The following is a 26,584-nucleotide window of genomic DNA, read 5'->3' as shown; positions in this document are numbered from 1 at the left end:
GGCTGTTGATCGAGTCCACAAGGGCCTGACAGGGGAGGAGGGCAGTTGTAATTTGCAAAGAGAAAAGCCAGGGCTTTAGAATGGGAGCAGTTCAAGTCCTAAGTCTGCTTTCTGTGGCCTGTGTGATCTGGAGCAAATTACTTAACCTCTCTGAACCTTAATGTCTTCATCTTAAAATAGATTATTGTGGGAGATCCATGTGGTTTTGTGTGGTTAATGTTTTGACAACGAGCTTTCCAAGAGAAAATAATGGTCTGGTTTGTAGCATTTGCAGATTTTGTTATGTAAGTACTCAGACTGTGGCTAATTTCAAGCCACCGACTTGGTGTCTTTGGACGCAGTGGGGAGGAGGGATCCGCAGACCGGCTCCAGCACATCACTTGTCCTCCCGTGAGATGCCTCGCCCAGGATGTGGCAAGTGTCAGGGTCTCAACAAAGTTCCCTTCCTCACTGCCTTCCACTGTAGGGACTCTGTGTGACCTGAGAAAGAATTCTTGGGTTTATTTAACATGTTTATTCAACTATGTATTCGTATGTATTGAACTCCTATTATGTACAAAACCCTGTCCTTGGAGCAGAGTATAAGCACAGGAAGAACAGGCAGGAGGTCTGCTTTGAGCCTGTTGTTGTCAGAGACTCCAGGGTGGCTAGGAGATCCTCCCATAGGCCGTCATCTCTCTCATGTAGCATTTTAACCACCTTTGTGCTTATCTTTCCCGCCAAGCTGTGATCTCCTTGCAGACAATGACTGTGTGTTTGGTATCCACGCTGTCTGGCACCCTGAAGGTCTCCAACAAGTATTTGTCAGGTGATTTCTGAAACTCGAAAGCTATCTAAGGAGGAGATGAAGTTAATGCATCTGAAACATTCAGAGAGTAACACAAGAGCCATAATTACAAAACTTTCAATTTGATAAGCATCCTCGTGCTTCAAAGCATTTTCAGTTCAAACAGTTAACGCCCACTGAATGCTTGGGTATGTCAGGTATCAACAACCATTCAGTGTTGTCTCATTTAACATTTGCAACAGCCCAGTGGAATTGGTGCTCTTATTACCATTATCCCCATTCCGTATATGAGTAAACTGAACAACAGCCGTTAAATATTTGTTTGGGAATGGATGGGCCTTTTGGCCAACCCAATGGATTTCCCAGTGGTTTTGATTATATGCATAGTGCCAGGATGTGCACCTCAAACTCGATCATGACTGCCCCAAGAAGTAGAGAAAGGGGTTATGTTGTTATTTCTATCAATATTACAAAATTTCTCCTCCGTAAAGGTGAGAAAACAGGCTTCAAGAGGGAGAGAGAGATTAAGTGACTTGTCCAAAGTCACACAGCTCACAGGCTGTGGAACCAGGATTAAGGCCTAGGCTTTCTAACAGGATAATAAAGTACAATGTGAGGGGACATACAGAACAAACGCTGTGTCAGAGAAAGGTGGCACCACTGGATGTCAAGTGGTCAGGGAAGCTTCCAGAAGACACTGGGCTTGATTCGGAGCCTGGGGAGCTGGAGGTGGACCTGGATCCGCAGATGTCATCCTCCTGTCCTCAAACATGGACACACACACGCACAGCCCAGTGGCCCTGACCCCCGGTCTCCAATGTGGAAAGCAAGGGGATAGTGTTCAGACAGGCTCACCCCATCTTGTGGAGACTGCACAGGAGATGTGCCCAGCAGCAGCTGCTGTTTCTCCCATGTGGATGTTAGTTATTTGTATAAAGGATCCACCAGCCCCTAGGTTGCTTAGACGGCATTGACCTTTCTCATGGCCTTCATCTCTGACTCCAGGAGAGGCTGTCATGCTTCCAGTCACTTAGAAAGTGCCTGTCTCCTACACATAACCTAGAGTCAGCCCCTCTGACTTTGAGGGCAGCGGTGCAGCCACAAGGGCAGAGCCTGAAGCCATGAATCACCGCTTAAGGGGGCAGTGTGGACGGCATCCTCCAGGCAGGCAGAGTGTGAACTGCGCTCTGGGCTTCTGGGCAGGAAGCCAGATAAGGGAGAGAGAAATGAGACAGTGAAGTTCACTGCTCCATCCCCAGATGCTGGAATCCCTGTCAGTGCTTAATTTGTGAGTCATGCTGCTGCTGCTGCTAAGTCGCTTCAGTCGTGTCCAACTCTGTGCAACCCCATAGACAGCAGCCCACCAGGCTCCCCCGTCCCTGGGATTCTCCAGGCAAGAACACTGGAGTGGGTTGCCATTTCTTTCTCCAATGCATGAAAGTAAAAAGTGAAAGTGGAGTCACTCAGTCTGACTCTTAGCGATCCCATGGACTGCAGCCTACCAGGCTCCTCCATCCATGGGAGTTTCCAGGCAAGAGTACTAGAGTGGGGTGCCATTGCCTTCTCCGTTGTGAGTCATGTGAACTGGTAAATAATTTTCAAAAGGTTAAAAACATATTAATCAAACAATTACATGTCAACAATTTATTTACCTTATTAATGAAGCAACCAGTGAGATGACAAAGCTAGATTCGAAAGAGGATAAAGGAAGAAAAAAAATCAGTGAAAGAAAGGAAGCAAGCTGGAATAAGATTGCTAAATTTGATAAAGAACATGGATGTCTTATAGGGCAATAAAATCATAGAATCTGGGACTATCTTCTCTACTGGACGGAAGACATTTGTATATTACTGGTTTCTCTGTTAACATCTGTCTTACAGGGTTGGCCCCTAGTGGATAGTGAACAGCAAATGAACAAAGGACACGTCCCTCCCGTGGCCTTGTTGCCTTATTTCCACGTTTTCTGAACAGCTCAAAGGAACCCAGCTGGTCCTGTGCTCCTCGGGATTCTGCCAGTTGCTGAGTATGTTTAGTTCACATATGCATTCCCAGACTGGGGACAGAAGCACAGCACGGGTTCGGGGACCTGTTGGACCTATTGGGAGAAGCATTGAGCTCAAAGACCCACTGATCACCTGTCCTCCCTAAGCTCCTATGAGGACTGGTGGATCGCAGTGATGTTTGGGTTTCCTGGCACTGGTGCCTGTTCACAGCCAGAGTGCAGTATAAGCAGAGCTCAGAGAGATAGCGGCTTCCGTTCCAGACCGCCCCGTAAAGCAAGTATCTCAATAAAGTGAATCACATGAAATTTTTGGATTCCCAGTGCATACAAAAGTTATGTTTACACTATACTGTAGTTTATATGTCCCCAAAGTACATACCTTTATTAAAAAATACTCTATTGCTCAAAAATGCTAACCATGGCCTGACAATGCAGGGTTGCCACAAACCTTCAAATTTGTAAAAATGTAACATCTTTGAAGTGCAATAAAACAGGGTAGGCTGCAGTCCCAGAAAAGTCAGATTATTTCCTTTTCTCCAGTGCACGGTCACCCTGGTAACAGACTAAAAATCCTTTTGGGGAAGGCTGGGAGAAAGATTAACTATTAATTTTTCACCATGTAGTAAGGATCTTCCTCCAGGGGCCCTGGCCTCCCCTTCATTCAAGGGATGCTGGGTAAATGAATTGGGTCTGGGAATTGACTGAGGGGTGATGACTCCCTTTTTTGGTTATTCAAGTTAGACTTCTGTTCACTTGATCTAGAACTCTTCCACTTAAACACATCAGGTAAGCATTTAGAAGATGACCATTCATGTCTCTTCTGGGAACACCACGGTCAACCAGCTGGTTCAACAGATCCCTGTGAGTCAGACTTTTCTGACTGCTTCTCTGACTCTGCTGTCCATTAGGGCCTGGAGACAACGTGGGCTCTGCGGAAAGAGCCCATGAGAAAGAATAAGATGTGAATTCTGGTTCTGCCTTTGCTACTAACTAGCTGGGTGACGTTGGGCAAACTAATAAGCCTCTCTGAGTCATCTTCCTTAACCTTTAAAAAGGGAGTGTTAACCCTGCCCTGCTGGGAAAGAAGGCTGTTGTGGAACCTTTGAAAAATATAACCATGTCTTTATTATTATTTTTTAATTGGAGTATGGTTGATTTACAATATTGTGTTAGTTTCAAGTGTACAACAAAGTGATCCAGTTAAACACAGTGTCTTTAGACTGTGGCTACCTGTGTCGTTTTGGTGATTTAGACGGTGTGAGTGGAGGATGCAGGCTGCATCTGGTCTGTCAAAGTGCTTTGGCTCAAATGATGTGATGAATGTGTTGCCAGCATTTTTAAAATAAGGGGATTTCAACTAAACATCTCAATTCTGGTTGTTTTTGAAGCACTGGAAGTTCTGGCACATTCTTGTATGAGGATGATAGACTGTAAGGTATCCTTTAAGAGCTGCTCTTTCCAGTTTACCTGCCCTGCCCGCTACTCCACTCCTGAGGACTGAGTTTATGGAGGGAGACCACAGGTGCCTGGTATGATGCTGGGAAGAGATGCTTATCAAATGCAAACGCTGGATTAACAGTTCAGTGTGATAAGTGCCACACAGGGGTCGGTGCCAGTCTGAGTGGGAGCTAAGGAAGCCATCAGTTCTCCAGGATTGGGATGGACCTCTGCTTGCTAAACACCACCCTTAGACTCCTTCCTGGTTTTCAGCCATCTTGCTCTGACTTTGGGGCTGATTTTCACTTCTCTGGTCATCTCTCTAGTGCCAGTTCTTAGAAGACCCATCTGACTTGTCTGAGCTGATTCACTTGCCAGATACTAAGGCTAGATCTGTTCTCTTTCAACTATGACTCCAGCTTGAAATCTTGGCTTTGAACTCCCCATTGCTATCCCCCCCGGCAAATGCCATCTTGTTGGGAACAGCTCCAGGTCACCCTGCTACTCTGCCACCGGAGCGTTTACTAATTCAGCACCTTTTCCTGGGCATCTGCTATGGCTGTGCCCCGTGGGAGAAGCCCTGCACTCTTCCACCTGCCCTTGGCTGCAGTGACCTGTACCGGTGGGGGCAACAGCCGTCTCTCACAGCTCAGGGCATGGCACACACTTGCCTCACCTGAGCCTTGTGAATTCTGAGTTCTTGCCATCTGGCCTGACCACCTTCCCACCTGCCCAAGGCATCTTGGGCACCCCCTCCCCAGGGATCTAGGCTGCTTTTCAGCCTTATAATGGAAGCTAGTTAAGAATGTCTCCTTGTCTGAGCCTCATGTCACTGCTCTGAGGGAATCGGGGTGCTGAGTCCAGTGGTCAGGGAAGGTCTCCTTTAGGAGGTGGGCTTTGCCCTTGAAGGGTCCATGGGATGTGGAGAGTGGGACAGCAGCTGGATAAATGGCAGCTTTCAGAGTTGAGGGAACGGGGAGGGTGAGGCAAGAGGAGGATGGAAAAGCACAGATCAGCTCCAACTTGAGTCTCCTTCCCACAGCAGAGCAGCAGGTTTCATTTAGGGAGGTCAAAAATAGAAGGATCTAGACTGTCTTCTTTGGGGGAAGTGGTTGGTTGAAGGTATTTTGAGCGAGATGGTGACGGCAGCCAAAAGCCGTGGCTTGAAGAGGTGATCTCAGGAGAACTTGCAGGCAGTCTGGAGGTGAGGCTGGAGATGGGTTTGGGGGAGAGACTCTGGGTTCCGGCTCCCCCATCGTGTCGCCTCCATCTGCTCATGGCCTCTGGGCCTGATCTCACTCCACAGGCCACGCTTGGCGCAGCTCCTTGAGGGCGGCTGAGGAGTGCTGCCTGCTCCTTGTTGCCCCTTCCCACCTCAGGAGGACCCAAGTGAAGTCCGATCTGTCATTTACCAGCCTCTCTGGGAAGCGGGATGGGGCTTGAGGGAGGCACCAGGCAGACTGCACTGCCCTTGCCCTTGGGTGGGGCAGTCAGTGGCCCCAGGCCCCTCTGCTTCGGCCCTTCCCAGCTTCCTTCTTTCTTGGCTGGACTGGGCCTGGGAGAGGTGATTAATACTGCTGCCAGGAAGTACCACGTGGCAATTACTGAGACACCAGCTCCTTCCAAGGGGAAAATATTGTGGCAGGAACTCCTGGGCTTATTAGAGTGGGGAGCAGCTCTGGGAGGGTGCCAGGAGTCCTTGTATTTCCAGGAAAAAGCAGAACAGGGACTGTGGTCTCCAGCCACAGCTCCTCTGGGCAACGGTGGCCAGCCAGTTGCTTCCATGGCTGGTTTGCCCCATTGCTCTGGGTTCCTCTCTGGGCATGAGTGCTCTGCTGGCCCGTGGACCCTAGATCTCATCAGGACTTTCAGAAGGGTGTCAGAAGACAGCTGAGCCTTCCTGTCTCAGAGCTCATTATCCCCATGACTCACCCAGCTCTGTTTCTGGGCCCCATCTCACTGAGTGATGGTAACTTCTTGCCTGAAGTTCTTCTGAGCATGTTCTATTGCTGGCCCCCTCTCAGAGACCTCTTGGGGTCCTTTATGGGGTCTTGCCCTCATCACGACCACAGACATCTGCTTTAGTGTGCAGTAACTGTAGTAGACAGCTGTCCCCAGACTGATAAGGTGAATGGGGATCTGCCTAGGCCCTCTGATTACCCTCCTTCCACCCCGAGCCCTCAGCCCTAGCTGGGCTGGAGCTCGCGTGGTGGCAGGTGGGAGGACACTGAGGGGAAAGTCTTGGAGCTGCTCTAGGGTGGCCACATGTCCCTGTTAGAAAAGGAAACTGAGGCTCAGAGGTCGCATGGCTGGAGATGCAGGGCACAGCTGGCCTCCTGTGTCCATTCTTCCGTCTTGTCCCCAGGTATTTACCCAACTCCAGAGCTCTGCCTGGGTGCCAGGTGATGATAGCAGAATGGCTGGCTGACCTGTGTGTTCTCGGAACTCTGAGAAAGCTGGGTCTTTTCTATCTTTTTTTTCCCCCCCAGAGTGTGATAGGGGAGCCTTGAAAAGTGGTAAAGTTTTCTTTGTCTTGTTCTCACAGCAACTTCCATCAACCAGGCCAGGCCTCCTGTGCAACAGGGATGCAAATTCAACAGGAAACCTGAAAGAGTGGGCCAGGAAAGGTGCGGGAGTGGGAGATGATTTTACGATCGTTAAAAACAGCCTCTCGAAGCCATGCACTTGCCAGCGCAGAGCAGTGGGCACAAACGCGGGGACAGAGGAACGGAACGTTCCTGAGCTGGGAGTGGGTCTCCGGCCCTCGGCCCATGCTGCTCCCGGTCCAGGCCCCGGGTGTGGGGGAAAGGCTGCTGTCTTTGGAGGCTGGAGCAGAGTTTGGACTTTCAAGGGCTTGACATGCTACCGGGTCCATCCCGGTGGGTTCTGAGGGCTTCTGCACAGATCTGTGTCAGCTCAGTCTTCTAGCTCTGCTGCAGTCCAGGCTGCCATGGGATCACAGGGGGCCAGTCGGGGTTCTGTGACCCCAGCCCGTCAGCACGGGCAGCAGGCGGGCAGGCAGAGGGGACCGTGTGGATGGTCCCGTGGAGCTTCTCCCACTTCAGATCACAGAGAGCATGGCTCACTGTAGTGACAACATCACCTTCATCTGCCACAGACACCCACTTCCTAAATGGTGCCCCCATGACAACACAGCTCCCCGGGCTTTCTTCAGTTTGGTTGTGCTTTACCAACCAGTGGCCTGAGGCCTGGCTTTGATGATGGCAGAAGAAGTGTGGGCTTTGGGGGAGGCCAAGGGACCTGGCTGAGAACCCCAGATCTGTCATTTACCAGCTGTGTGGTGGTCAGGAAGTTTCTGGGGGGAATGACAGGCGAGAACCGTGTGTGCATGTGTGCTAAGCCACTTTAGTCGTGTCTGACTCTGTGCAACCCCATGCCTTGCAGCCTGCCAGGCCCCTCTGTCCATGAGATTCTCCAGGCAGAAATACTGGAGTGGGTTGCCATACCCTCCTCCAGGGGATCTCCCTGACCTAGGGATCGAACCCACATCTCTTAGTCTCCTGCATCAGCAGGTATGTTTTTTACCTCTAGTACCACCAGCAGCACGTTATTCCAGGAGAAATGGCATTCTGCTTTCTGTCTTCACACATTGGCATGATAGATGCTACCTGATTCTTCTTATTTTCACGATGACTTGCCTAAACCTATGTTGTGAAGTGGGGTTGTTGTACTGACTCTGGAGGACTCCTGTGAGGCCGAGTGGTGAGACGGGTAAAACCTCTGAGTGTCTTGCTTTCCAAGCACTTGGTAGGGGCTTCACAGCCCAGTGGACAAGAGGGACTCTGCTACTAGACACACCCAGGCTTCACTTACCCACCGTGCTAATTGTGACTCCCTTAGACTCCCCTGCTTCGTCTGTAATGAAAGAATTAATAGAATTTACTCCTTAAGGTGGTTTTAAGAATTAGGAAAAAGGAGTGTAAAGTGTGCAACACAGTACTGAGTACACAGTCAACAGTCAAGAAACAGTAGCTGCTATTACTATGACTGTTGTTGTTGTTGTAAATGAGAGCCCATTTTCTCTAGCACTTTCAGCAGTCCCATTTCTGACCCTCCATGACACAGGGGTAGACAATAGTTTTCTCAGCAGAAATGATTATAAAAAACACTTGGACGGCAAGGGTGCCTGGGTAATTAAGGGTGGGATCCGTGGACCTCAGGCTCAGAGAGCAGTTACAGGCGGAACTGGAGCTAAGACTGTCCATTTGCTTCCCGTGTGTGAAGCAGAGTCCACATGTCCCAGCAGAAGCAATCCAGGAAGCCCCAGGAGGAGGAACGGAGGACAGGCAGAGAGAAAAACTTCCTGGATCAGGACAGTGGGCAACTCACTGGAACTCACAGACTGAGGCCCCTGGAAAGGCACTGGAGCCTTGGCTGGGAAGCGCCTCCAAGCCAGGCGACTCTTAGCGTCTCTGTATCCAGCACAGGCTCTGGGGACAAGTTGACCTTGGGTGGAGACCTGCTTCCACCACCTTCCAGCTGGGACTGTGCGTAAATTGTTGACCCTCTGTGGGCCTGACTCTCTGTCTGTGCTGCATCCAAGGAGAAATGGATGGGGAACCTCCTCTTTGCTTAGGAGGAGTTCTGACCTCCTGTCTGCTGGTGGGAGCTATGGCCGTGCCCCTTCAGCCAGACACCTGGGTACTGGAGATGCCACCCATCTGACCATGCAACACTCCACACCTGGACGCCTGTTTTTGGTTGATATAATTTTAGACTTTCTGAAGAGTTGCAGAAGTAGTACAGAGAGTTCTCTTCTGCCTTCCACCTAGCTTCCCCTAATGTTAGCGTTCTATCTAGCCACAGCACAATGATCAAAACTAAGAAAGTAAAGTTTGTTCAGTGCTATAATTAAATGGCAGGCTCCACGTGGCACAGCAGTAAAGAATCCACCTGCCAGTGCAGGAGATGCATGAGATGTGAATTTGTTCCTGGTTTGGGAAGATTCCCCTGGAGAAAGAAATGGCAACTCATTCCAGTCTTCTTCCCTGGATAATCCCATGGACAGAGGAGCCTGGTGGGCCACAGTCCATGGAGTCGCAAAGAGTCGGACACGACTGAGCGGCTAACACTATTACTACTAGTACCCATTTATGATTAAAAAAAAAAGTCTTCAGAAAATGGGCATAGAGGGAATCTACCTCAACATTATAAAGGGCATATACAAGAAACCTACAGCTCGCATCATACTCAATGGTGAAAAGCTGAAGGCATTTCCTCTAAGATCAGGAACAAGACAAGGATGTCCATTCTTACCCCTTTACACAGCAGAAGCCCTCTTGCCCAGCATGGTTGATCGGCCAATTGAAAAACTTCATTAAAGAGAAGATGCATTAAAAATGATACTTCAGACATTTCATTGTACCTTAGAATATTTATGTCCATTAATTTACCAGGCTTTTGGTATATATTTTGAGTTTTTTCTTTGAGTATGAATCCTCCTACTAGAGTTTTGCCTCATCTTATTTGCATTATATCCCCATAACGCTTTAGCTACAACTTCCAGTATTTTTACTTTTATTTTTAAAAGCAGAGCAAAGATTTAAACTTACAAAAGAATATAAATGTAGGCTCCTGGATTTCAGAATTTTTTGTGTTATCTTATTCACACATAGCTAGTCAGTATTTTTTTAAAGCAATTTTTCTTTATCAAAAAATGTCCCCAGTCCATTCAAATTAGTTTTTATGGAATCAGTATTTTAATTTGGTATTCATGCTTTATTGTTTATTAAACAGTGAACTAGATTAATGGCAATTAGAAGGAAAACTAGCATGGGTGGGTTTGGGAACAGATGTGCCGGGAAAGCAGACAGCTCCCCAGGTGTGCAGGGAGAGTCGCAGAGCATGGGTTCCTACAGTGGACATGCTGTGTGCCATGGGTACCAGTCAGCATCTTTTCCTGAGAGTGAGAACTAATTCAATGGGCCAGCAGCGTGGAGGGTCTTGGAGAGCTTTCAAAGTATATGATCTTTCTGGCCCTCTTCCCATCAAGAGGTGGAATCCACGCCCTTCCTCTTGGAGCTTGGGGGGCCTTTGTGACTGTCCTGATGAGTAGAATGCAGTGGAAGTGGTGCTGCGTGAGGTGCAAGGCAGCATTTGGAATGTCTCTGAGGTATTTGCAGGCTTCCCATAGGACAGTCCCTCAAGGAGGGAGAGAAGAGAAATGCCCTAGAAGCCCCAGCTGCTTGAATCTTCCTAGCTCCAGCACCAGACCTGTAAGTGAAGAAAACTTCGAGACGACCCACATCCAGGCACTTTCTGACAGTAATTGCATGAGAGACCCTGAAGGGGAACTGACCCACGGACTCACCAGCTTTGTTAGTAACTAATGACATCATTACTGCTTTTCTTAAATGAGTCTGTTTATTTATTTATTTCTGGCTGTGCTGAGTCTTCCTTGCTGTGCAGGCCTTTCTCTAGTTGCTACGAGCGGGAGCTGCTCTAGAGTTGCGGTGCTCGGGCTTCTCATTATGGTGGCTTCTCTTGCTGCAGAGCATAGGCTCTAGGGCTCCCAGGCTTCTGGAATTCAGTGGCTGTGGCCCCTGGACTCTAGACCTCAGGCTCAATAGTTGTGGCACATGGGCTTAGTTGTTCCTCCACATGTGGGATCATCCCAAACTAGGGATCAAACCCGTGACTCCTGCACTGGCAGGTGGATGCCTTACCATGGAGCCATCAGGGAACCTCTGTCAGTACTGTTTTTAAACCACTATTTTGGAGTGGTTTGTTAGACAGTGAGGACCAAAAGGCCTTTCACTGTTAATCCTTCATACATTTTGAACTTTGAATCACATTGATGTATTTCTTATTTAAAAAGTAAATAAAACTAAAATTATCCACCCCCCTCAGATAAAGCACACGATCTTTCATCTTAATTTCATTGTTATTGTGGGGCTCCCACTTCATGGCTAGCGTGTCCCAGATGCTGGTGGTACAAAAGAGGAATAAGATACAGACCTTGCCTTGAAAGAGCACAGGAGATGAGAAGACACAGACTTGCAGGTTTTGATACCACAGATGCCAAAAAGAAAAAAAATCCTATTTGTGAAATCCTAGATAGCATATTCAAAAGCAGAGACATTACTTTGCCAACAAAGGTCCGTCTAGTTAAGGCTATGGTTTTTCCTGTGGTCATGTATGGATGTGAGAGTTGGACTGTGAAGAAGGCTGAGCGCCGAAGAATTGATGCTTTTGAACTGTGGTGTTGGAGAAGACTCTTGGGAGTCCCTTGGACTGCAAGGAGATCCAACCCGTCCATTCTGAAGGAGATCAGCCCTGGGATTTCTTTGGAAGGAATGATGCTAAAGCTGAAACTCCGGTACTTTGGCCACCTCATGCGAAGAGTTGACTCATTGGAAAAGACTCTGATGCTGGGAGGGATTGGGGGCAGGAGGAGAAGGGGAAGACAGGATGAGATGGCTGGATGGCATCACTGACTCAATGGACGTGAGTCTCAGTGAACTCCGGGAGTTGGTGATGGATGGGAAGGCCTGGCGTGCTGCGATTCATGGGGTCGCAAAGAGTCGGGCACGACTGAGCGACTGATCTGATCTGATCTGATTTGTGAAATGGAAGAGGAATAAACAAGTAATCCTCCCTTAAAGCAGATCATGGAAGGCTTCTTGGAGGAGGTGGCATCAGAGACCACAGGTGAGAATGGAGTTTGAAGAAGCAGGGATCACTGAGCATCATCCTCTCAAGGAACTCAAGATGGTAGTGTTCTCTGACAAGGATGCAGATGGTACCAGCTGTTCACTGTCATTAGCATCCTCCCTGGAGGGGACAGGACCCCTGGGCCTCCCCTCCAACAACTAAACCCTGGTGTATTTGTTAGAATTAACAGATAAGGGAGGAGGGTGGGGCGACAGAACCAGTCTTCCCTTGGGGAAGCCCAGCACTTCACAGAGTGAAGAAGGCAGCGGAGATACCTTGCGGGCACCTCTTCTAGCTCAGTAGCGGCGTGGCTGTCATGCTGGTACATGAGGCAAACTACAGACCTCGGTTTGCCACATGCCAGGAAGATGGAATGTTTTGTCTCAGCCTGTGATATGCACCCCATTTGCCGTAGAGATTACTGCTTCCTGGGCCGCAAGTGTAATTAGATGATCAATCACAGAAAGTCTAAAGCCAAGGCAGACTTGGGGGAGAGAGATTTGTTTTACGGTATCAGTTCGAATATCACCTGGGCAGAAAGGGCCCCAAGAGAGGCTGTGCTTCAGAAACAAGGGCCTCCAGCAAGAACACGGAAGCCTTCAGGCAGAACGAGGAGTGGTAGGAAAATCTCAGCTTTGTCCAAATAGCACTGGTGTTTCCTAAAGCCTCCCCAGCCCTGAGGGTTCCCATCTTCCTGCAGCCACCAGGCTTAAGGGTGAGGATCAGGTGGGGAGATCCTAGAGTACTGTTCAGACCAGTCTGTACAGTTCAGCAATGTCTCTGCAACTCAGTTACCCCGGATACTGTTATAAAACAGGGGCTACAAACTTAAATGTATATGCGGCCTGGAAAGAAATGTAACCTGAGTGACACCAGTTGGGTGCAGGGTTGCAAGGCTTGATGAGGGGGTTTCCCTGATGGTCCAGTGGCTAAGACTCCATGCTCCCAACGCAGGGGGCCTGGATTCGATCCCTGTTGAGGGAACTAGAACCCACATGCCCAAACTAAAGAGTCTGTGTGCAGCAACAAAGACCGGGCACAGCCAAATAAATAAATGAGATTGGTGGGCGCTGTGCCCAACTCTTTGGAAGGGGGAAGGAGGGGGAGGAGGGGAGCTCTGCCAAAGCCTTGGGGCCTGGCCCCTTGCAAACTGGGATGAGTGGGGAGAACGCAGGGGGTGAGGAGCAGAGAGTAGGGATGTAGCTCCCGCCGCCCCCTCCATCCTTGGAGTGCAGAGACAGTCTCTTCCCCAAAGCTGGCCCCTCCTCTGGCTGGGCAGGGCCACTGCTTTCTTTAGTTACTGGGTACTCGGTGTAAAGGGGGCCGCCTCTTTTGACCCCAGCTTGTTGTTCCCTTGTGAGAATGCTGACCCAGTGTTTCCAAAATCCAGTGATTCTTTTGATGAGAACCTGTATTTTCATGTGACATCTGCAAAGTTTAAATATTGGACACAAGTTGCAATCTTTCAACAATGCAATGTAAGCCCAACAAAACCTATCTGCAAACCAAATGTGGCCCAAGGCTGCCAGTTGGCAACTTCTGGTATGAAAAGGTTAGCTAGCCAGTACTGGGTCTCTGTTGCTGGGCTGGCAGAAACATAACCAAGGAGTCGGCAAACTTGTGACTAGAAAGGATTTTACCAGCCGGCCATTGCCAGCTTTCACTTTTCCCATACAACAAAATAGATGGATCCTGTGTTCTGGCATGTTCTGGCATGTTCTGGTGTGTTCTGGACTTTTTGTTGGGCTAATGGGCTGTCTCCTTCCTTTCAGAGAGGACTATGGCTCGGCTGTTAGGGACAGGAAGTGGGGGTGGACACCTACTTTAATGACAGACAGAACCACTGCTGAACTCCTATTCTATGCCAGTTACTGTGTGAAGCGCCAACCACATGCAATCATTTAATCTGCACAGCAGCCCTGTGAGATTCGATACTATTTCCATGTTAAGATGAAGAAATAGGCACAGAGAGAGTAACTCACCCAACGTCACCCAACCGCAGTGGCTTATGCACACAGCTGTATCTGCCTACAAGACCCAGGCTCCTTATACCAGGGGGTGAGTCTGGGTCTAGAGCGAGGAGTGAGTTCTGTGGGACCAAGCCCTAGAGGCCCCCAGGAGACAGCTGCCTTTATTTCCCTGCAGACAGGCTTCCATCATGAGTGTGTCCGGAGTCTTACTTCACCAGGCTCTTAGGGCTCAGGCTGGAGCCCACAGGAGGCCCTCGGACCCTTCACAGCCTTCTAAAGAGGGAAGATGCAGTCCAGGCCATATCTGTGTTTCCTCGGAGTCCTGGGTGCCTTTCGGCAACCGGACATTCTGGCATGTTCTGGCCGGGGCTTATGGCATGCGGCTCATTTGGAGGAAGAGAGCCAACTCTGTTTCTTGGATACCCAGCAGGTTAGACTTCTTGGACAGTGATTTAGTGTGTGACAGCACGAGGCTTGTGGGGAGAAGCTGAGGTGCCTTGGCATCAGTGGGTTATTTTCATGAACTTGGCAGCTCCAACTAATCCCCGAGGAGAACTTCCCCTCCCTCCTGCCACAGCCATCAGAGCTCGGGGAGCTGTCACAGCCTCATGACTGCTAATTCATCTTCACTTAGTGCATCAAAAGGCTGGCAGATTTATCAAATAGGGTGGGTGCACGGGAAGTTTGATTAGCGACGTTGTGTTGTTTGCCCTGTTGGGCTGAGAAAACTTAGCTGCTCTGTGTCCCAGGAGTCCTAAGACAAGACCGAAAGTATTTGTGTTCTGCCTCAGATACTCTCAGGATCAGAAGCTAGAGTGAGAACTCCAGCCAGAGGTGTTTCCTTAGTGACTTCCCCGAGGGGCACCTTCTCCGTGTGTCTCTCCTTCCCTCCCTTCCTCTGTCTCCTGACTCCATAGGTGGGTTCCCAGCTGAGCAGGGTTTCTGGTCACATCCCTCATCCTTTGTGGCAGAGCAGCTCTGCCCCCTGGGAATCCTCTCTCTCACACATCCCTCCTGGACCCGGGTTATTGGCTTCTGCTATTGTCTCCAGCCTTGGCCTTGTCAGGCTGCTGAGCAGCAAAGCCAGAAATTCAGCCCTTTCCTTAGACTCCTGGGGAAGAGTGTGTGTGTGTGTGTGTGTGTGTGTGTGTGTGTATGCACGCGTGCTCAGTTGTGGCCCACTCTTTGATACCCCATGGACTGTAGCCCGCCAGGCTCCTCTGTCCACGGAATTTAGAAAAGAAAAGCCTCCCCTAAAAGTCGTCTCAAGGAGCAGCATCACACAAAGAAACCTAACACACCCTATGGCCCCAGGCTGTTCCCTGAACAGATGTTCAGGACACAGTCCATGAGCATGTAACCTGCGATGTACAAGCCTTCATCAATATCCAGGGGAAAGCGAGAGCAGAATGTCAGGCTTAGAGAGCAACACTTATAAAGAAAGGATTATTTCCAGGGTGAACGGGCTGAGTGGGGACTGGATGTGCAGGTGTATAGACTGGATGTATAGACAGCTGAGCAGGAACGCACACATGTCATCTATACACCCAGGATCTATACTCCTGGATGCCTGCTGTTGCTTATCTCTGCTGACATATCTCTAGGGGAGATGAGCATACACAAGAAACTGGATAAACTCAGGTTAGACTGAGGAGAGATACAGAGCCTCCAGAGTCTCTTTAGCTGACTAGCTGATGATGACGATTATAGAGGCCATGATGGTAGCTAATACCTGCTATTTATTGAGCCCTTTGTAGGAGCCACGGAGGCCATGTAAGGTCAAGCTGGGGGCCGATCTAGAGACCTTAATGGCAATCCTGGTAATGAAAACCACCAGCTTCGTGAACTTGGGTGAGTTTTTTCACTTTTCTGGGTCTTAGTTTTTTGATCTGTAAAATAAAGGGACTATATTAGATAAGATTTCTTTGACAATCAAAATTCAATATTCTATACTTTTTCCCCGTCAGGAGAATAGGAACAACTGAATGTCTCCTCTGGGCTAGAGACTGTGCTAAGGGCTTGATGTATCTCATTTAACCTTCAAAATAACCCCATAGGGAAGGTGGTCTCACCGTGTTTTAGAGCTGCACTATTGCTGTCAACGCCCACCAGCCCTACCGACATACATTAACTCTTAGCAAGCTGGTATCCTTCTCAATAGGGGCTCCCCAGGTGGTGCAGCAGTGCAGAATCCGCCTGCCAAGGCAGAAGACTCAGGAGACCCGGGTTCGATCCTTGGGTCAGGAAGATCGCTAGGAGAGGCAAATGGCAACCCACTCCAGTATTCTTCCCTGGGAAAGCCTATGGACAGAGGACCCTGGTGGGTTACTGACCATGGAATTGCAGAGAGTGTGTCCCACGACTGAACGACTGAGCAGGCACGCACGCATGTCCTTCTCAGTAGATGCTAAAGATATACATGGGTTTAAGACAACCTCTGCCCTGAAGGCTTCACAGACCCATTACAGAGACTGAACAGATACCGAAGCCAGGAAGTACCAAAGAACATGTACAACAGCGAGTGAATCGTATCAGCCCCCAACTCTCTAGTGGGGATGTCTGTGGGATCAATTTACAGATGACAAATGGAGGTCTAGGTTGAAGTGCTAATAGTTCACTAACATTTTATAGGACTTTAGACTTTGTAGGACACTTTGAAATATATCAATTTACATGATTATTTCAGGTATGACTGCTCTCGTTAAATTATCTATTATTAAATTGAGAATTAGGGAAGTAGCTCATCTAAGGGAACTGGATTATTCTTCTGCCTGTCAGACTCCAGCAGGTGGATGAAATAATCCAGTGCTGATGGTGGACTCTCAGAGTCCCTAAGGTCTCACTGGATGTCTGGCCCTCCTCTGCCTTAGAGAGTTGAGACAGCCCATAGCTGTTTTATCCATAGTATTTATCAGGAGGGTTCCTGGCCAACTAGAGTTTTCCTTGAAGTCAAGGTGGCTGCAGATCCACGTGGGACACCCTGAGAAGACTGTAACCAAGGTCACCTGCCAGGTGTCCCCAACATCTCATGGCTTTTAGCTCAGGGCTGGTTGCTGCTGCTGCTGCTGCTAAGTCGCTTCAGTCATGTCTGACTCTTCGCGACCCCATGGACTGCAGCCCACCAGGCTCCTCCATCCATGGGACTTTCCAGGCAAGAACACTGGAGTGGGGTGCCATTGCCTTCTCCGACAGGGCTGGTTGGTGGGAGCCAAATGTTGGCTGTGACTGGAGTCCCTCCAGAGTGTTCAGAGGATTGGGGGCCATTGAGAAGTAGGAGGTCTCTTTCTCTCAAGGGCACTCATGGCAGCGTGGGTCTTTTGCTAGTGGTACCGGTAGGCACTGACAGCAACAGTGCTGCCCTGCGTGGCCCTAAAACAGGGTGAGACCGCCTTCCTCATGGATTATTTTGAAGCTTAAACGAGACGCAATGAGCCTTTAACATAGTCTTTGGCCCAGAGGAGACCCTTTTGCTGGGACCTGGCAGAGTTCCACACCCCCTACCCCTGCCCCCAACAGTGATACTAGTTTCTGATTATTGAGCCTCTTCTTGACCCTTCATTTTGCATTTTCTACATTAATTTCACAATCACTCCAATGAGGAGGGATTTATTGTCCCCATTTTACAGATAAGAAAACCGAGGCCCAGAGTTATGACATTGTCAAGGCCACAGTGCTCGCAGATGTTGGAAATGAGACTGAAACCCAGGTCTATCTGATTAAAAACAACCAGGCTGCTCTCCTTCAATCCTCAGGATAGAAGGAAGCCCCTCCTCTTTCTTCTCTGGTCATCACTGCTTAAAAAAACCTTAATGTTGAGGACAGGGATGGGGGAGGGTAACGCAGTACCAGTGGGAACACAGCTCACCATCAAGGCTCTGTGCCCATCACCGACACTGCCCTTCTGATCTACCGCTGTCCTGTGGGAGAGGAAGGTGAGGCTCTATTTGAGACCCCCAGCCTTTTGCTGCAGCAGGGAAACTGCCCCCCACTGCCTTCTGTGACTGTGTGGTGCGCCCCTCCCCTGAGTGAGGTGCCAGCAGCCCGGGGTGGGGCTGGGGGAGTGGAAGGGGGCACTGGAGGCCTGGACCCGCAGTGCCCCACCCCATGGAAGGAAAGGAAATACAGGAAGGACAGGAGGAAGGTGGGGTGCCCTGGCCCAGAGGGATGAGCCTGGAGGCAGTCGACACTCTTCCCTGCCATGCAGAATCCAGCGTGTCTGTCCTCCTCTGCCTCACTTGGTCCAGGCAGCCTAATGCTCTGGAGACCTCTAGAGTGCTGTTTTCTGGAAAGCATCCGGTTGCCTAAAGGCAGTCAGGACTCTGAGGAAACATGGGTGAGGCTGGGACTGCATCTTCCCTCTTTGTAAGGCTGAGAGGGCTCTGAGGGGCTCCTGTGGGCTTCAGTCTGAGCCCTAATAGCCTGGTGAAGTTACTGACCCAGACTCATCCCCTGGTATAAGGAGCGGAGCCTTGGTCCTGTAGGCAGATACACCTGTGTGCATAAAGCACTGCGCTTGGGTGAACTTGGGCAAATTACCCTCTCTGTGCCTGTTACTTGGTCTGCAACACGGAAATAGTATCTAATCTCGTAGAACTGCTTTGCGGGTTAAATGAATGCATGTGGTTTGTGCTTCACACGGTGACTGGCATAGAATAGGAGTTCAGTAGTGGCTATGTTTGTCATTAAAGTGGGCGTCCCTCTTACCTCCTGTCGCCATTGTCCTCTGTGAAAAGGAGATAGCCCATTAGATCAAGGAAAGGTCCCAGAGCTCCAGCTGTCTTGGACAGGGCACAGCAGTGATGGGGAAAAGGAGACGGTCTATCGGGCCCCCCCACTCCCGGCAAGAAAGGAAGTCAGCATTTATAATAAGGGAGCAGGATGGGAAGGCTGGTTTATATCCAGGTTGTTTAGGGGGGAGAGTGGGTGATGAGAGCTAAAGAGAAAGTTAGATTTTTAAGAAACAGTTATAGAATATTGTAAACATGCACACAATTAGAAAGAATAATATAATGAACCTCAATGTATCCATCACCCAGCTTTAACCATAATCAGCTTACAGTGGATTTTGTTTCATCTGTTCCATCTCATCAGATAAATCCCAGGCATCATATAATTTCAACTGTAAGTATCTCAAGTGTGTTTCTTTAAAAGATAAGGGCTCTAAAGCGATGAACTGGAATGCCATCGCCACAGCTAAAACTTGTTATCAGTAACTCCTTAATATCATCCAAAATGTACTCTTTAAATATTCAGTTGTCTCATGAATGTCACAAAAAGTTGGTTTCTTTTGAATCAAGATTCCAGTAAGGTCCACACGTTGCAATTGGCTGATAGGCGTTTAAGTTTCTGTTATTATGAAGGCTCTCTCCCCACCCCCAGCTTTTTCTATTGTGTCCTTGCAATTTAATTTTGGAAGAAACCATACCATTTGTTCTGGTTCATTTTCCACAATCTGGATTTTGCTGATTGCATTCCTGTGGTGAAGTTTTACCCTCCATTCGTCTTTGAGATACAGACGCCAAACAGCTATTTGCCTGGGAGTCCTGAAGTTATAGCTTGCTTGCCACCACACCCAACCCCCCACCCCCATTCAGAAAGGGCTTTATCCTTTGTGGAAAAGAAATGTCCCTGGTGTCCCCTGAGCCAGCCTGCTGGGGCTGAAGGATGGGGGGAGTCGGGAGAGGGGCTTCCAGGCGGTCTCCAGCACATGACGGATGTGGGCTTTTATTTGGACTGGCCGCTGTCTCTGTTTTTACGAACAGGGACGCCTTTTCATAAAGCAGAACAATTTTCTACCAGATAGCGAGGATTGTTTTTCATCCTTCTAGAGCAATAAGGTTCAGGATTTGTCTCCCTCTTGACTTTCAAGAGCATGTTTTCTCAATTCTTTCCTGAAATTAAAGTAAAGGTCAAGGAGGCTGGTCTGAGGCCCGGTCGTCCTTCCTCTCCAGCTCCTGCTGCTGAGTTCGGCAGCTAAGTGGGGTCCTGCCCACTGAACTCGGGTGACCCAGCCCGGCCCCGGGGGGCGAACCGAGCTCCATTTCCCAATTCTTTTCTTCCTGGGGGAAGCTTAAGGAGGAAGAGGAAGGAAAACGGAAAACAGAGCCAGCCTGTGGACTGCCTTCTGACTTTAGACTTCCTGAGCAGCTTCTGGAGGTTTCGTCCCCACAGGGTCGGGACCCAGAACCCCACAACTGCTGCCTGGCTTCCCACCTGCCCTTCTGCATGTGAGCTCCCCCAGGGATCGGCACTGCTGAGCGCTGAGAAGTTTTTTCATCAAAAGGCAGAGCAGGCAGAGAACGGTGCCGCCGCCCCCCACTCCCCACCCTCTCCCCACACTGAGTCACTCCAGCTAACAGTTAATTAATTTGTGACACTTTGACAGTTTGTGAGGAGACTTTTTTTTTTTTTTTTTTTTTTTTACGGAGCCATCAAAATCCACAGAGACGGGGTTGTCAGGCAGAGATCCGTTCCCGCGTGCGCCCTTCTCTCTTCTGTTAGACACAGGGACCCTGGCCCAGCCCCCAGGAGACTTGGGGCGAGGCCATGATGCCCTGACGGCCTCTCCCAGCACTTCAGACCCAGGGACACTCGGCCAGGCCCAGGGACGCTGGCCGCCTTGGGGAGAAGCGGAACCTCAGAGGGGGCGTCCGAGAGGAAGCCTCAGAGAGGAGGAGGCTGGTTGCGTTCTGCTCTGGTCTCCTGCTTTTACTCAGAGGCCCCCTTCCCCAGCTATGGGAGCTGTGGGTGCCTCTCCCTGGGACGCCCCCACCCCCACTGCAGTTCCTCGGATGGGCTGGCCCTCAGCCGTGCCCTGCGTGCCCTGGGAAGGCTTTAGAGCTTCCGGCTGGTGCTCAGTGAGGAGCTAACTCCTGGCTACCGCCTTGGCCGGCTGTGACTTCACACCCACAGGGGGCGCTAGTCTGGATGCCGCCGCCAAACCCTGGGTCCCCAGGCCTTCCGGTAGACCAGAAGCCCTCCCCTCCAGCCTCTGTGCTCCCCTTTCTACAGAATTCTGTAGAATCTCCCCACCCATCTCCAGACACACCTACACTCACCTTCATGGGGTGTTCTCTTTTTTCTTTCAATGCTTCTTAAACCTGTGTGATCACGGATGGCCTACATGGATGACTCCCCAACCATCTGGACATTTAACCCCAGCTACCTTGTGACTGGGACCCAGGGGGCCAGGGAGCGATCTCAAAGGAGGCTCCTGGGTACCCCTTGAGGAGAATCCAGGGGAGAAACAACAACCAGGGTAGAGAAAGACCAAGGGGCTGACTCCTTCACACCGGAGTGAAGCACTACCTTCCGTAGACTCCTCTCAGACATTTAAGGCGCACCTGGCGTAGCCAGGCGCCGTGTTGGGAGGCGAGAAAGCCACGCTGAGTCGAGACAGGTGTGAGTTGTACACTGGTGAAGCCCACACTTTGGCAAAAACAGACACCAAATAAATAATCAGATAAGTAACAGCTTAATTTTACCTGTGATAATGCCACCAAGGAGCATGTGCACCGGGAGAGCTTGAAGTAACAGGATGGCTCTGTGCTGGAGCATCAGGGAGCCTTGCTGGGGAGGGGCTGCCCCGAAGGGTGAGAAGGAGGAGGACCTGAGCCAGGAAGGGGTCCTGAGCCTGGGTGGGAGGGCTGAGCAGGGAAGGACAGGAGACACTGCAAGTTCAGTCTGAGGCTCTGGTGAACTGATGTTGGGTGAGTGAGCGTCCCGGGGTAGCTTCTGTTGGCTCTGAGGTGGGAGATGATGCCTGACCACGTGTAACTCCAGGGCAGAGTGGGACCAGCTCACCAACTTTAGAGGTGGGGTAACTGAAGGCCCTCAAAGGCCCACCCTCCTGGCTCCAGCTGGGTGGGACCAGACACAGCGGGACAGCAGGGATGGGAGGGCTTCCCCCAAGTTGTTGCACACACTCTAAGGAGCCCTGGGCAGTTCTCCCCACAGATAAGCGGTCTGAGTTCTGCTGCCGAGCTGCCCTGTGGGACTCTGGGTTGGGCCAGGGAAGCTTGAAAGCTTGGAGGAGCACTAGGGGGTGGGGTCAGTGTGGCCTCCCCTCCCCCTAGGCCACTGCAGACGGGTTTACCCACTAAACCTTTTCCCAAACAAGGTTCCTTGTTTGTTATTGTTCAGTTGCTCAGTCACATCTAACTCTTTGCGACTGCATGGACTGCAGCACGCCAAGCTTCCCTGTCCTTCACAATCTCCTGGAGTTTGCTCAAACTCATGTCCATTGAGTTGATGATGCCATCCAACCATCTCATCCTCTGTTGGCCCCCTTCTCCTCCTGCCCTCAATCTTTCCCAGCAGCAGAGTTTTTTCCAATGAGTCAGTTCTTCACATCAGGTGGCCGAAGTATTCAGTTTCAGCAGCAGTCCTTCCAATGAATATTCAGGGTTGATTTCCTTTAGGATTGACTGGTTTGATCTCCTTGCAGTCCAAGGGACTCTCAACAGTTTTCTCTGGTACCACCATTCAAAAGCATTGATTCTTTGGGGCTCAGCCTTCTTTATGGCTCCTTATAGCAGTCCAGATCTGTCCCCCTACAAGCAGCACTGAGTTTCTGGGAGGAGGGAGGCAGCCACGTGGGCAGCCATGGGGAGAACCTAGGAATTTCTGGGAGCTGGACCTTGTCTGAGCCCCGGAGGGTCCCTCTCCAACAACTGCAGAAAAGCAACTGGGATTCTGTCTTCCAGCTGCTGCTGCCTGACAGACTCGCAGCCTCACCACCCAGCTCCCCTGTGTGTGTGGGCCTGGGATGCTGGGAAAGATGCTCAAGGCCAGGAGAGGCTGAGCCCTGGAGCAGCATTCATTCACCCATTGCACCAGCCCCACAACTCAGTCTCCCCTATTCTTCTCCCCAGTATGCCTCCATCTCCACTCCTTCTGCCCTCCCCCATTCCAAAGACTCTTCCCCACCGTCCCACCCCCTCCCCCAGCTCAGCAGCCTTTCTGCTCCTTAGCCTTTCCAGGTAAGACGGGACTGCACCTGTCAATGCTCCATGCCAGCCTTCCTAAGATCTGGGTGTGGAAGGCTCTTGAGGCTGCCTGTCCTCGGGCCCTGGGCACCCCCTGCCCTGCAGAGGCCGCTCTCCAGGGTCAGTAAGTGAGGCCTTGTTCAGGGACTCTTCTCCTTTTTCCTTTGGAGAAGGAAGGAATGGAGTTGGGGTGGGGGCTTCTCCCCCCCTTCCCCTCCCACCCTTCCTTCCCAGAGCTGCCTGAGGAGCTGGAGAAGTGCCCACCCCAAGTCACAGCCTGGACCTTGGTCTGGAGGCACAGAGGGTGACCTGAGTCACTGGGGTTGTGGGGAGGAGCCCCCTTACCACTCACTCCCAGTTCCCACCCAGCGCCAGCAAGCTGCTTTTGAGATGCAAATGCGAAGCACCTCCCGCCCCCCCTTCTTTTTCATTGAAATGCTTCAAGTCTCAGAAAAGAGGGAAAAATGATGTGTTTAAGACAGCAGTGTCTCACCCGCCATCGAGCCCGGTAAGGAATTGTTAAATTTTAATTAGACAATTTGACTCCTTCAAATGCCAACCTCCCAGGGGAGGACGCAGCCGGGAAACAGGTTGCCGAGTGTTCCTCACCCCTTCCTCCCAGCCTGTGCCCTGGAGTTTCGCTGGTGGATGGAATCCAAACCAGAGATCAGGATCCTCGCCCCTCTCCTCCCTGACGCCTCCAGCTCTCCTCCAGGGTCCCAGGCACCCTAGCAGACTGACCCTGTTGCCCTCACTCTGCTGGGCTAGGGACCAGGGCGACCACTGCCTCTCCGTCCTTCCTGAGAGGAAAATATCAGGCTGAGGCATCAGCCTCGGACTGTGGAGCTTCAGAGGAGTTTTCCCTCTTCCGACAGACCTCTTAGAAGCTGTTTCTGTTTACAGGCTGGAAAGTGACCTGTAGCTCAGCCCTCCTCCCAGCTGCCCTGTCTGCCCATTTCCCACCCCTGGGCAGGGCGGGTCTGAGCCTGGTGGGCTGCTGGCCTGGGCCCTCTCGGTGGGCCAGTTCATCCCCAGGTGGCTGTCTGGGCTCATAGAGCACTTCTCAGCTTGAGAGCTAGCATATTTTCAAATTAGAGCACACATACAAAATGCTAACGGTCAGAAAGCTGGTAGTGTAATGGCAGAGGCCCTGGGGGCTGGACAAGCCCAGGTCCACAGTCCACTTGCCCTGATTGCCCCACGCAGCTCCATCCTCCTAGACATCTCCTGAGGAAGCTCTGCTTCGGAGACTCTGAAGACAGCAGGTATCACACCAGGCTGGAGTCAGACTGGCCATTAGGGAGAACTTGATGGAGAGGTCCTGCCTTCCAACGCAGGAGACATAGGAGACGCCGGTTTGATCCCTGGGTTGGGAAGATCCCCTAGAGTAGGAAATGGCAACCCACTCCAGTATTCTTGTCCAGAGAATCCCATGGACAGAGGAGGCTACAATCCATGGGGTCGCAAAGAGTCAGACACAACTGAAGTGACATAGCATGCACGCACGATGGTGCGGTGCTGACCACCAGCGTGGATGATTCTGAAAGATCTTTCAGTAGGTCTTTGGCCTTCTACGAGGGGTGGGGCAGTGAGTCCTGAAGACACACGAGGCCCGGGTGAGCTCTAGCACTCTGACGGCCAGAGGCGTGCAGGCACCCACATAGATGGGGTCTCCCCTTGCTCCTGGCTCCCTCCACTTTCCCCCACACTAAGGCAGTTAAGGAAGAAGAGCCCAGGTGATGCTAGAGCACACCTGGAAGCCTTTGCTGGTGAGGCTAGGGGTCAGGGCATGGTTGCCACACCCCACAGTTGCCCCTCTGCTGGTGAGGCTGGAGGTCAGGGCATGGTTGCCACACCCCACAGTTGCCCCTCTGCTGGTGAGGCTGGAGATCAGGGCATGGTTGCCACACCCCGCAGTTGCCCCTCTGCTGGTGAGGCTGGGGGTCAGGAGCAGTGGTTGCCCCACTTTGCTGCCCAGGTGAGGATGGTACTTAGGGGAAGAGGCCGTGAGTGAGGCCTGGTATCTGCATGTGTCTTTGTCAGCTCGTTTGGGCTGCCTTCATAAAACACCCAGACTGGGGGGCTTCAACGAGAGAAATTACTTTTCTCATGGTTCTGGAGGCTGGGAGTCTGGGACCAGGGGGCTAGGGTAGTCAGGCTGTGCTGAGAGCTCCTTTCCTGGCTGGTAGAGGGCTGCTCCTCACTGTGTGCTCACATGGCAGGGAGAAAGAGGTCAAGCTCTCTGGTGTTTTTCCTTATAAGGGCAGCCACCCCTACCCTCAAGCTTTCTTGTTGGCTCAGAGCCTGAGAAAGAATCTTGGCAAAGACTCTGCCTGCAATGCAGGAGACCCGGGTTCAATCCCTGGGTCGGGAAGATCCCTGGAGGAGGGCTTAGCAACCCACTCCAATATTTTTGCTGGGAAATCCCATGGACAGTGGAACCTGGCAGACTACAGTCCATGGGATCGCAAAGAGTCAGACATGACTGAGCGACTAACACACACATCCCTACCCTTATGAGGACCCTTACCCCCTTGACCTTCTAATGACCAAAGGCCCCATCTCCAAATAGGATCACGCTGAGGGTTAGGACTTCATATGAGTTTTGTATGAACACAGTTCAGTCCATTGCAGCAGGCTCAGATCATCCATCCCTCTCCCAGAAGACAGAACCAGATAGTTAACCCCCCCAAGAGCTTAGAAGCGGCCATGACCATGCATGTGTTTGGAGTTCACTGAGTGACATTGATTGGGGACTGCAACCTGGAGCTTTTATGCATGTGGCAGGTGCCACCTGGGAGGAAGACGGAGGTGGCATGTAGAGGCTGGTGAGCAAGTTGATCATATTCTCATAATCCCAAATCAACATGCTTGTTCTAACAAAAAAAATTTTTTTTCAATAATTTGAGATCTTACTTATCTGAGGTCTTTTAACTGTAAAAACAATTCTCCTTGGGTTATACAAAAAGCCTAACTCTTTTTTAAAAAAGAGCAAGAAATGTGGACCATCCTGGCATATCCAGGGAGCCAGCTTTGTGTGGTATTTCCCACCTATAGGAACCCCTGATCTCACCTGGCTGGTCTCACCTGGCTTCTCCAGACCCAGGGCCAGACCAGACTTACCTAGAGCTCTCCTCTCCCCCAACAGGCACAGGCTCTGACACAGATGAAGTTTGAGGGGCAGGGCAGGGGCAGGAATTGGAGGGGTGCCTCTGGAGTGAGAAAGACCACAGCCTGGCTTCTCCTTTGTTCTATCTTCTGACGGATGCCCCTGGAAGCCCTGGGCAGAAGGAAAAGAGGAAGGGCTGGGGCTGGAGCTGGAGCAGGGGGAGCCTGGGGACCAGCAGGTTTTCTTAGAAAATTCCTCCTGAGAAAATGCCAGCAGAGAAATGCCTGCAGGTCACTGTTTTATGCATTCTAAGATGCGGATCCTCTCCGACATTTTAAAGTCTCTGAAGTCATAATGCCTTTTACAATCAATGCCATCTAAAAGCTGTATTGGAGTTTGATGGCATTTCTTCTTTCCGAGTGGAACATAAGACAACGGTGCACTTTACTTTTAATTCTGTCTTGAAACCTAGGAAATACGGCAGTCTCCAGTGAGGAGCAAGTGGCCTGGGAGAGCTGGTCCTTCCAGGCCAGCTGCTACCCCATCCCAAGGGTCTTTCAGATTTATCCGGCAACCACAGTCTGGGAATACACTTTACCTTTTCTTTCCTTCACTCCT

General features: G+C 50.7%; 1 protein-coding gene across 2 annotated transcripts in view; it reads left to right on the top strand.

Moving 5' to 3' along the window:
• The window catches only part of DRD2 (dopamine receptor D2), a 70,853-nt gene that overhangs the window by 27,229 nt on the left and 17,040 nt on the right, over positions 1-26,584 (top strand). The window contains exon 2 of one of the 2 annotated variants that reach the window (XM_070803448.1): positions 15,618-15,721. The exons of the other annotated variant lie outside the window; for it this stretch is intronic. The gene's annotated coding sequence lies outside the window, so the exon portion shown is untranslated. The remainder of the gene's footprint in view (positions 1-15,617; positions 15,722-26,584) is intronic. 2 annotated transcript variants of the gene reach the window in all.

This window comes from Bos indicus, chromosome 15, assembly GCF_029378745.1.
Source record: "Bos indicus isolate NIAB-ARS_2022 breed Sahiwal x Tharparkar chromosome 15, NIAB-ARS_B.indTharparkar_mat_pri_1.0, whole genome shotgun sequence".
Taxonomy (NCBI): domain Eukaryota; kingdom Metazoa; phylum Chordata; class Mammalia; order Artiodactyla; family Bovidae; genus Bos; species Bos indicus.
The sequence above is the reverse complement of the archived record's forward strand: the minus strand, read 5'-3'. Positions and strand labels throughout refer to the sequence as shown.